The sequence below is a fragment of the Strix uralensis genome, unplaced genomic scaffold, assembly GCF_047716275.1.
Source record: "Strix uralensis isolate ZFMK-TIS-50842 unplaced genomic scaffold, bStrUra1 scaffold_79, whole genome shotgun sequence".
NCBI classification, from domain to species: domain Eukaryota; kingdom Metazoa; phylum Chordata; class Aves; order Strigiformes; family Strigidae; genus Strix; species Strix uralensis.
In genome coordinates, this window is record NW_027436730.1 from 457,779 (window position 1) to 468,424 (window position 10,646).

Genomic DNA, 10,646 nt, shown 5'->3' on the forward strand with positions numbered 1-10,646 from the left:
TGCAAGCTCTCCAGGACAACATAAAATCTGGGGCTCTGTGCTTTCTTTCCTTCTGAACAAGTGTTACTGTTTTCTGCACAAAAGCGATTCTGCGAAGCAATGTGAACACTTCTGTTTCCCAGGCACAGAGAAGGTGCTAGCAGGGAATTCTCTGCCTGCCTTTCCCCAGTGCTCTGCAAGCTCTCCAGGACAACATAAAATCTGGGGCTCTGTGCTTTCTTTCGTCTGAACAAGTGTTACTGTTTTCTGCACAAAAGCGATTCTGCGAAGTATTGTGAATAGGCACAGAGAAGGTGCTAGCAGGGAATTCTGTGCCTGCCTTTCCCCAGTGCTCTGCAAGCTCTCCAGGACAACATAAAATCTGGGGCTCTGTGCTTTCTTTCGTCTGAACAAGTGTTACTGTTTTCTGCACAAAAGCGATTCTGCGAAGCAATGTGAACACTTCTGCTTCCCAGGCACAGAGAAGGTGCTAGCAGGGAATTCTCTGCCTGCCTTTACCCAGTGCTCTGCAAGCTCTCCAGGACAACATAAAATCTGGGGCTCTGTGCTTTCTTTCGTTCTGAACAAGTGTTACTGTTTTCTGCACAAAAGCGATTCTGCGAAGCAATGTGAAGACTTCTGCTTCCCAGGCACAGAGAAGGTGCTAGCAGGGAATTCTCTGCCTGCTTTTCCCCAGTGCTCTGCAAGCTCTCCAGGACAACATAAAATCTGGGGCTCTGTGCTTTCTTTCGTTCTGAACAAGTGTTACTGTTTTCTGCACAAAAGCGATTCTGCGAAGCAATGTGAACAGGCACAGAGAAGGTGCTAGCAGGGAATTCTCTGCCTGCCTTTCCCCAGTGCTCTGCAAGCTCTCCAGGACAACATAAAATCTGGGGCTCTGTGCTTTCTTTCGTTCTGAACAAGTGTTACTGTTTTCTGCACAAAAGCGATTCTGCGAAGCAATGTGAACACTTCTGCTTCCCAGGCACAGAGAAGGTGCTAGCAGGGAATTCTCTGCCTGCTTTTCCCCAGTGCTCTGCAAGCTCTCCAGGACAACATAAAATCTGGGGCTCTGTGCTTTCTTTCGTTCTGAACAAGTGTTATTGTTTTCTGCACAAAAGCGATTCTGCGAAGCAATGTGAACACTTCTGCTTCCCAGGCACAGAGAAGGTGCTAGCAGGGAATTCTCTGCCTGCCTTTCCCCAGTGCTCTGCAAGCTCTCCAGGACAACAGCAAATCTGGGGCTCTGTGCTTTCTTTCGTTCTGAACAAGTGTTACTGTTTTCTGCACAAAAGCGATTCTGCGAAGCAATGTGAAGACTTCTGCTTCCCAGGCACATAGAAGGTGCTAGCAGGGAATTCTCTGCCTGCCTTTACCCAGTGCTCTGCAAGCTCTCCAGGACAACATAGAATCTGGGGCTCTGTGCTTTCTTTTGTTCTGAACAAGTGTTAGTGTTTTCTGCACAAAAGCGATTCTGCGAAGCAATGTGAAGACTTCTGCTTCCCAGGCACAGAGAAGGTGCTAGCAGGGAATTCTCTGCCTGCCTTTCCCCAGTGCTCTGCAAGCTCTCCAGGACAACATAAAATCTGGGGCTCTGTGCTTTCTTTTGTTCTGAACAAGTGTTAGTGTTTTCTGCACAAAAGCGATTCTGCGAAGCAATGGGAACACTTCTGCTTCCCAGGCACATAGAAGGTGCTAGCAGGGAATTCTCTGCCTGCTTTTCCCCAGTGCTCTGCAAGCTCTCCAGGACAACATAAAATCTGGGGCTCTGTGCTTTCTTTCGTTCTGAACAAGTGTTATTGTTTTCTGCACAAAAGCGATTCTGCGAAGCAATGTGAAGACTTCTGCTTCCCAGGCACAGAGAAGGTGCTAGCAGGGAATTCTCTGCCTGCCTTTCCCCAGTGCTCTGCAAGCTCTCCAGGACAACAGCAAATCTGGGGCTCTGTGCTTTCTTTCGTTCTGAACAAGTGTTACTGTTTTCTGCACAAAAGCGATTCTGCGAAGCAATGGGAACACTTCTGCTTCCCAGGCACAGAGAAGGTGCTAGCAGGGAATTCTCTGCCTGCCTTTCCCCAGTGCTCTGCAAGCTCTCCAGGACAACATAAAATCTGGGGCTCTGTGCTTTCTTTCGTTCTGAACAAGTGTTATTGTTTTCTGCACAAAAGCGATTCTGCGAAGCAATGTGAAGACTTCTGCTTCCCAGGCACAGAGAAGGTGCTAGCAGGGAATTCTCTGCCTGCCTTTCCCCAGTGCTCTGCAAGCTCTCCAGGACAACAGCAAATCTGGGGCTCTGTGCTTTCTTTCGTTCTGAACAAGTGTTACTGTTTTCTGCACAAAAGCGATTCTGCGAAGCAATGTGAAGACTTCTGCTTCCCAGGCACATAGAAGGTGCTAGCAGGGAATTCTCTGCCTGCCTTTACCCAGTGCTCTGCAAGCTCTCCAGGACAACATAGAATCTGGGGCTCTGTGCTTTCTTTTGTTCTGAACAAGTGTTAGTGTTTTCTGCACAAAAGCGATTCTGCGAAGCAATGTGAAGACTTCTGCTTCCCAGGCACAGAGAAGGTGCTAGCAGGGAATTCTCTGCCTGCCTTTCCCCAGTGCTCTGCAAGCTCTCCAGGACAACATAAAATCTGGGGCTCTGTGCTTTCTTTTGTTCTGAACAAGTGTTAGTGTTTTCTGCACAAAAGCGATTCTGCGAAGCAATGGGAACACTTCTGCTTCCCAGGCACATAGAAGGTGCTAGCAGGGAATTCTCTGCCTGCTTTTCCCCAGTGCTCTGCAAGCTCTCCAGGACAACATAAAATCTGGGGCTCTGTGCTTTCTTTCGTTCTGAACAAGTGTTATTGTTTTCTGCACAAAAGCGATTCTGCGAAGCAATGTGAAGACTTCTGCTTCCCAGGCACAGAGAAGGTGCTAGCAGGGAATTCTCTGCCTGCCTTTCCCCAGTGCTCTGCAAGCTCTCCAGGACAACATAAAATCTGGGGCTCTGTGCTTTCTTTCGTCTGAACAAGTGTTACTGTTTTCTGCACAAAAGCGATTCTGCGAAGCAATGGGAACACTTCTGCTTCCCAGGCACAGAGAAGGTGCTAGCAGGGAATTCTCTGCCTGCCTTTCCCCAGTGCTCTGCAAGCTCTCCAGGACAACATAAAATCTGGGGCTCTGTGCTTTCTTTCGTTCTGAACAAGTGTTATTGTTTTCTGCACAAAAGCGATTCTGCGAAGCAATGTGAAGACTTCTGCTTCCCAGGCACAGAGAAGGTGCTAGCAGGGAATTCTCTGCCTGCCTTTCCCCAGTGCTCTGCAAGCTCTCCAGGACAACAGCAAATCTGGGGCTCTGTGCTTTCTTTCGTTCTGAACAAGTGTTACTGTTTTCTGCACAAAAGCGATTCTGCGAAGCAATGTGAACACTTCTGCTTCCCAGGCACATAGAAGGTGCTAGCAGGGAATTCTCTGCCTGCCTTTCCCCAGTGCTCTGCAAGCTCTCCAGGACAGCATAGAATCTGGGGCTCTGTGCTTTCTTTTGTTCTGAACAAGTGTTAGTGTTTTCTGCACAAAAGCGATTCTGCGAAGCAATGTGAACACTTCTGTTTCCCAGGCACAGAGAAGGTGCTAGCAGGGAATTCTCTGCCTGCCTTTCCCCAGTGCTCTGCAAGCTCTCCAGGACAACATAAAATCTGGGGCTCTGTGCTTTCTTTCCTTCTGAACAAGTGTTACTGTTTTCTGCACAAAAGCGATTCTGCGAAGCAATGTGAACAGGCACAGAGAAGGTGCTAGCAGGGAATTCTCTGCCTGCCTTTCCCCAGTGCTCTGCAAGCTCTCCAGGACAACAGCAAATCTGCGGCTCTGTGCTTTCTTTCGTTCAGAACAAGTGTTACTGTTTTCTGCACAAAAGCGATTCTGCGAAGCAATGGGAACACTTCTGCTTCCCAGGCACAGAGAAGGTGCTAGCAGGGAATTCTCTGCCTGCCTTTCCCCAGTGCTCTGCAAGCTCTCCAGGACAACATAAAATCTGGGGCTCTGTGCTTTCTTTCGTTCTGAACAAGTGTTACTGTTTTCTGCACAAAAGCGATTCTGCGAAGCAATGTGAACACTTCTGCTTCCCAGGCACAGAGAAGGTGCTGGCAGGGAATTCTCTGCCTGCCTTTCCCCAGTGCTCTGCAAGCTCTCCAGGACAACATAAAATCTGGGGCTCTGTGCTTTCTTTTGTTCTGAACAAGTGTTAGTGTTTTCTGCACAAAAGCGATTCTGCGAAGCAATGTGAACACTTCTGTTTCCCAGGCACCGAGAACGTGCTAGCAGGGAATTCTCTGCCTGCCTTTCCCCAGTGCTCTGCAAGCTCTCCAGGACAACATAAAATCTGGGGCTCTGTGCTTTCTTTCCTTCTGAACAAGTGTTACTGTTTTCTGCACAAAAGCGATTCTGCGAAGCAATGTGAACACTTCTGTTTCCCAGGCACAGAGAAGGTGCTAGCAGGGAATTCTCTGCCTGCCTTTCCCCAGTGCTCTGCAAGCTCTCCAGGACAACATAAAATCTGGGGCTCTGTGCTTTCTTTCGTCTGAACAAGTGTTACTGTTTTCTGCACAAAAGCGATTCTGCGAAGTATTGTGAATAGGCACAGAGAAGGTGCTGGCAGGGAATTCTGTGCCTGCCTTTCCCCAGTGCTCTGCAAGCTCTCCAGGACAACATAAAATCTGGGGCTCTGTGCTTTCTTTCGTCTGAACAAGTGTTACTGTTTTCTGCACAAAAGCGATTCTGCGAAGCAATGTGAACACTTCTGCTTCCCAGGCACAGAGAAGGTGCTAGCAGGGAATTCTCTGCCTGCCTTTACCCAGTGCTCTGCAAGCTCTCCAGGACAACATAAAATCTGGGGCTCTGTGCTTTCTTTCGTTCTGAACAAGTGTTACTGTTTTCTGCACAAAAGCGATTCTGCGAAGCAATGTGAAGACTTCTGCTTCCCAGGCACAGAGAAGGTGCTAGCAGGGAATTCTCTGCCTGCTTTTCCCCAGTGCTCTGCAAGCTCTCCAGGACAACATAAAATCTGGGGCTCTGTGCTTTCTTTCGTTCTGAACAAGTGTTACTGTTTTCTGCACAAAAGCGATTCTGCGAAGCAATGTGAACAGGCACAGAGAAGGTGCTAGCAGGGAATTCTCTGCCTGCCTTTCCCCAGTGCTCTGCAAGCTCTCCAGGACAACATAAAATCTGGGGCTCTGTGCTTTCTTTCGTTCTGAACAAGTGTTACTGTTTTCTGCACAAAAGCGATTCTGCGAAGCAATGTGAACACTTCTGCTTCCCAGGCACAGAGAAGGTGCTAGCAGGGAATTCTCTGCCTGCTTTTCCCCAGTGCTCTGCAAGCTCTCCAGGACAACATAAAATCTGGGGCTCTGTGCTTTCTTTCGTTCTGAACAAGTGTTATTGTTTTCTGCACAAAAGCGATTCTGCGAAGCAATGTGAACACTTCTGCTTCCCAGGCACAGAGAAGGTGCTAGCAGGGAATTCTCTGCCTGCCTTTCCCCAGTGCTCTGCAAGCTCTCCAGGACAACAGCAAATCTGGGGCTCTGTGCTTTCTTTCGTTCTGAACAAGTGTTACTGTTTTCTGCACAAAAGCGATTCTGCGAAGCAATGTGAAGACTTCTGCTTCCCAGGCACATAGAAGGTGCTAGCAGGGAATTCTCTGCCTGCCTTTACCCAGTGCTCTGCAAGCTCTCCAGGACAACATAGAATCTGGGGCTCTGTGCTTTCTTTTGTTCTGAACAAGTGTTAGTGTTTTCTGCACAAAAGCGATTCTGCGAAGCAATGTGAAGACTTCTGCTTCCCAGGCACAGAGAAGGTGCTAGCAGGGAATTCTCTGCCTGCCTTTCCCCAGTGCTCTGCAAGCTCTCCAGGACAACATAAAATCTGGGGCTCTGTGCTTTCTTTTGTTCTGAACAAGTGTTAGTGTTTTCTGCACAAAAGCGATTCTGCGAAGCAATGGGAACACTTCTGCTTCCCAGGCACATAGAAGGTGCTAGCAGGGAATTCTCTGCCTGCTTTTCCCCAGTGCTCTGCAAGCTCTCCAGGACAACATAAAATCTGGGGCTCTGTGCTTTCTTTCGTTCTGAACAAGTGTTATTGTTTTCTGCACAAAAGCGATTCTGCGAAGCAATGTGAAGACTTCTGCTTCCCAGGCACAGAGAAGGTGCTAGCAGGGAATTCTCTGCCTGCCTTTCCCCAGTGCTCTGCAAGCTCTCCAGGACAACAGCAAATCTGGGGCTCTGTGCTTTCTTTCGTTCTGAACAAGTGTTACTGTTTTCTGCACAAAAGCGATTCTGCGAAGCAATGGGAACACTTCTGCTTCCCAGGCACAGAGAAGGTGCTAGCAGGGAATTCTCTGCCTGCCTTTCCCCAGTGCTCTGCAAGCTCTCCAGGACAACATAAAATCTGGGGCTCTGTGCTTTCTTTCGTTCTGAACAAGTGTTATTGTTTTCTGCACAAAAGCGATTCTGCGAAGCAATGTGAAGACTTCTGCTTCCCAGGCACAGAGAAGGTGCTAGCAGGGAATTCTCTGCCTGCCTTTCCCCAGTGCTCTGCAAGCTCTCCAGGACAACAGCAAATCTGGGGCTCTGTGCTTTCTTTCGTTCTGAACAAGTGTTACTGTTTTCTGCACAAAAGCGATTCTGCGAAGCAATGTGAACACTTCTGCTTCCCAGGCACAGAGAAGGTGCTAGCAGGGAATTCTCTGCCTGCCTTTCCCCAGTGCTCTGCAAGCTCTCCAGGACAACATAAAATCTGGGGCTCTGTGCTTTCTTTCGTTCTGAACAAGTGTTACTGTTTTCTGCACAAAAGCGATTCTGCGAAGCAATGTGAACACTTCTGCTTCCCAGGCACAGAGAAGGTGCTGGCAGGGAATTCTCTGCCTGCCTTTCCCCAGTGCTCTGCAAGCTCTCCAGGACAACATAAAATCTGGGGCTCTGTGCTTTCTTTTGTTCTGAACAAGTGTTAGTGTTTTCTGCACAAAAGCGATTCTGCGAAGCAATGTGAACACTTCTGTTTCCCAGGCACCGAGAACGTGCTAGCAGGGAATTCTCTGCCTGCCTTTCCCCAGTGCTCTGCAAGCTCTCCAGGACAACATAAAATCTGGGGCTCTGTGCTTTCTTTCCTTCTGAACAAGTGTTACTGTTTTCTGCACAAAAGCGATTCTGCGAAGCAATGTGAACACTTCTGTTTCCCAGGCACAGAGAAGGTGCTAGCAGGGAATTCTCTGCCTGCCTTTCCCCAGTGCTCTGCAAGCTCTCCAGGACAACATAAAATCTGGGGCTCTGTGCTTTCTTTCGTCTGAACAAGTGTTACTGTTTTCTGCACAAAAGCGATTCTGCGAAGTATTGTGAATAGGCACAGAGAAGGTGCTAGCAGGGAATTCTGTGCCTGCCTTTCCCCAGTGCTCTGCAAGCTCTCCAGGACAACATAAAATCTGGGGCTCTGTGCTTTCTTTCGTCTGAACAAGTGTTACTGTTTTCTGCACAAAAGCGATTCTGCGAAGCAATGTGAACACTTCTGCTTCCCAGGCACAGAGAAGGTGCTAGCAGGGAATTCTCTGCCTGCCTTTACCCAGTGCTCTGCAAGCTCTCCAGGACAACATAAAATCTGGGGCTCTGTGCTTTCTTTCGTTCTGAACAAGTGTTACTGTTTTCTGCACAAAAGCGATTCTGCGAAGCAATGTGAAGACTTCTGCTTCCCAGGCACAGAGAAGGTGCTAGCAGGGAATTCTCTGCCTGCTTTTCCCCAGTGCTCTGCAAGCTCTCCAGGACAACATAAAATCTGGGGCTCTGTGCTTTCTTTCGTTCTGAACAAGTGTTACTGTTTTCTGCACAAAAGCGATTCTGCGAAGCAATGTGAACAGGCACAGAGAAGGTGCTAGCAGGGAATTCTCTGCCTGCCTTTCCCCAGTGCTCTGCAAGCTCTCCAGGACAACATAAAATCTGGGGCTCTGTGCTTTCTTTCGTTCTGAACAAGTGTTACTGTTTTCTGCACAAAAGCGATTCTGCGAAGCAATGTGAACACTTCTGCTTCCCAGGCACAGAGAAGGTGCTAGCAGGGAATTCTCTGCCTGCTTTTCCCCAGTGCTCTGCAAGCTCTCCAGGACAACATAAAATCTGGGGCTCTGTGCTTTCTTTCGTTCTGAACAAGTGTTATTGTTTTCTGCACAAAAGCGATTCTGCGAAGCAATGTGAACACTTCTGCTTCCCAGGCACAGAGAAGGTGCTAGCAGGGAATTCTCTGCCTGCCTTTCCCCAGTGCTCTGCAAGCTCTCCAGGACAACAGCAAATCTGGGGCTCTGTGCTTTCTTTCGTTCTGAACAAGTGTTACTGTTTTCTGCACAAAAGCGATTCTGCGAAGCAATGTGAAGACTTCTGCTTCCCAGGCACATAGAAGGTGCTAGCAGGGAATTCTCTGCCTGCCTTTACCCAGTGCTCTGCAAGCTCTCCAGGACAACATAGAATCTGGGGCTCTGTGCTTTCTTTTGTTCTGAACAAGTGTTAGTGTTTTCTGCACAAAAGCGATTCTGCGAAGCAATGTGAAGACTTCTGCTTCCCAGGCACAGAGAAGGTGCTAGCAGGGAATTCTCTGCCTGCCTTTCCCCAGTGCTCTGCAAGCTCTCCAGGACAACATAAAATCTGGGGCTCTGTGCTTTCTTTTGTTCTGAACAAGTGTTAGTGTTTTCTGCACAAAAGCGATTCTGCGAAGCAATGGGAACACTTCTGCTTCCCAGGCACATAGAAGGTGCTAGCAGGGAATTCTCTGCCTGCTTTTCCCCAGTGCTCTGCAAGCTCTCCAGGACAACATAAAATCTGGGGCTCTGTGCTTTCTTTCGTTCTGAACAAGTGTTATTGTTTTCTGCACAAAAGCGATTCTGCGAAGCAATGTGAAGACTTCTGCTTCCCAGGCACAGAGAAGGTGCTAGCAGGGAATTCTCTGCCTGCCTTTCCCCAGTGCTCTGCAAGCTCTCCAGGACAACAGCAAATCTGGGGCTCTGTGCTTTCTTTCGTTCTGAACAAGTGTTACTGTTTTCTGCACAAAAGCGATTCTGCGAAGCAATGGGAACACTTCTGCTTCCCAGGCACAGAGAAGGTGCTAGCAGGGAATTCTCTGCCTGCCTTTCCCCAGTGCTCTGCAAGCTCTCCAGGACAACATAAAATCTGGGGCTCTGTGCTTTCTTTCGTTCTGAACAAGTGTTATTGTTTTCTGCACAAAAGCGATTCTGCGAAGCAATGTGAAGACTTCTGCTTCCCAGGCACAGAGAAGGTGCTAGCAGGGAATTCTCTGCCTGCCTTTCCCCAGTGCTCTGCAAGCTCTCCAGGACAACAGCAAATCTGGGGCTCTGTGCTTTCTTTCGTTCTGAACAAGTGTTACTGTTTTCTGCACAAAAGCGATTCTGCGAAGCAATGTGAACACTTCTGCTTCCCAGGCACAGAGAAGGTGCTAGCAGGGAATTCTCTGCCTGCCTTTCCCCAGTGCTCTGCAAGCTCTCCAGGACAACATAAAATCTGGGGCTCTGTGCTTTCTTTCGTTCTGAACAAGTGTTACTGTTTTCTGCAGAAAAGTCATTCTGCGAAGCAATGTGAACACTTCTGCTTCCCAGGCACAGAGAAGGTGCTGGCAGGGAATTCTCTGCCTGCCTTTCCCCAGTGCTCTGCAAGCTCTCCAGGACAACATAAAATCTGGGGCTCTGTGCTTTCTTTTGTTCTGAACAAGTGATAGTGTTTTCTGCACAAAAGCGATTCTGCGAAGCAATGTGAACAGGCACAGAGAAGGTGCTAGCAGGGAATTCTCTGCCTGCCTTTCCCCAGTGCTCTGCAAGCTCTCCAGGACAACAGCAAATCTGCGGCTCTGTGCTTTCTTTCGTTCAGAACAAGTGTTACTGTTTTCTGCACAAAAGCGATTCTGCGAAGCAATGGGAACACTTCTCTTTCCCAGGCACAGGGAAGGTGCTAGCAGGGAATTCTCTGCCTGCCTTTCCCCAGTGCTCTGCAAGCTCTCCAGGACAACATAAAATCTGGGGCTCTGTGCTTTCTTTCGTTCTGAACAAGTGTTACTGTTTTCTGCACAAAAGCGATTCTGCGAAGCAATGTGAACACTCCTGCTTCCCAGGCACAGAGAAGGTGCTAGCAGGGAATTCTCTGCCTGCTTTTCCCCAGTGCTCTGCAAGCTCTCCAGGACAACATAAAATCTGGGGCTCTGTGCTTTCTTTCGTTCTGAACAAGTGTTACTGTTTTCTGCAGAAAAGTCATTCTGCGAAGCAATGTGAACACTTCTGTTTCCCAGGCACAGAGAAGGTGCTAGCAGGGAATTCTCTGCCTGCCTTTCCCCAGTGCTCTGCAAGCTCTCCAGGACAACATAAAATCTGGGGCTCTGTGCTTTCTTTCGTTCTGAACAAGTGTTACTGTTTTCTGCAGAAAAGTCATTCTGCGAAGCAATGTGAACACTTCTGCTTCCCAGGCACAGAGAAGGTGCTGGCAGGGAATTCTCTGCCTGCCTTTCCCCAGTGCTCTGCAAGCTCTCCAGGACAACATAAAATCTGGGGCTCTGTGCTTTCTTTTGTTCTGAACAAGTGTTAGTGTTTTCTGCACAAAAGCGATTCTGCGAAGCAATGTGAACACTTCTGTTTCCCAGGCACCGAGAACGTGCTAGCAG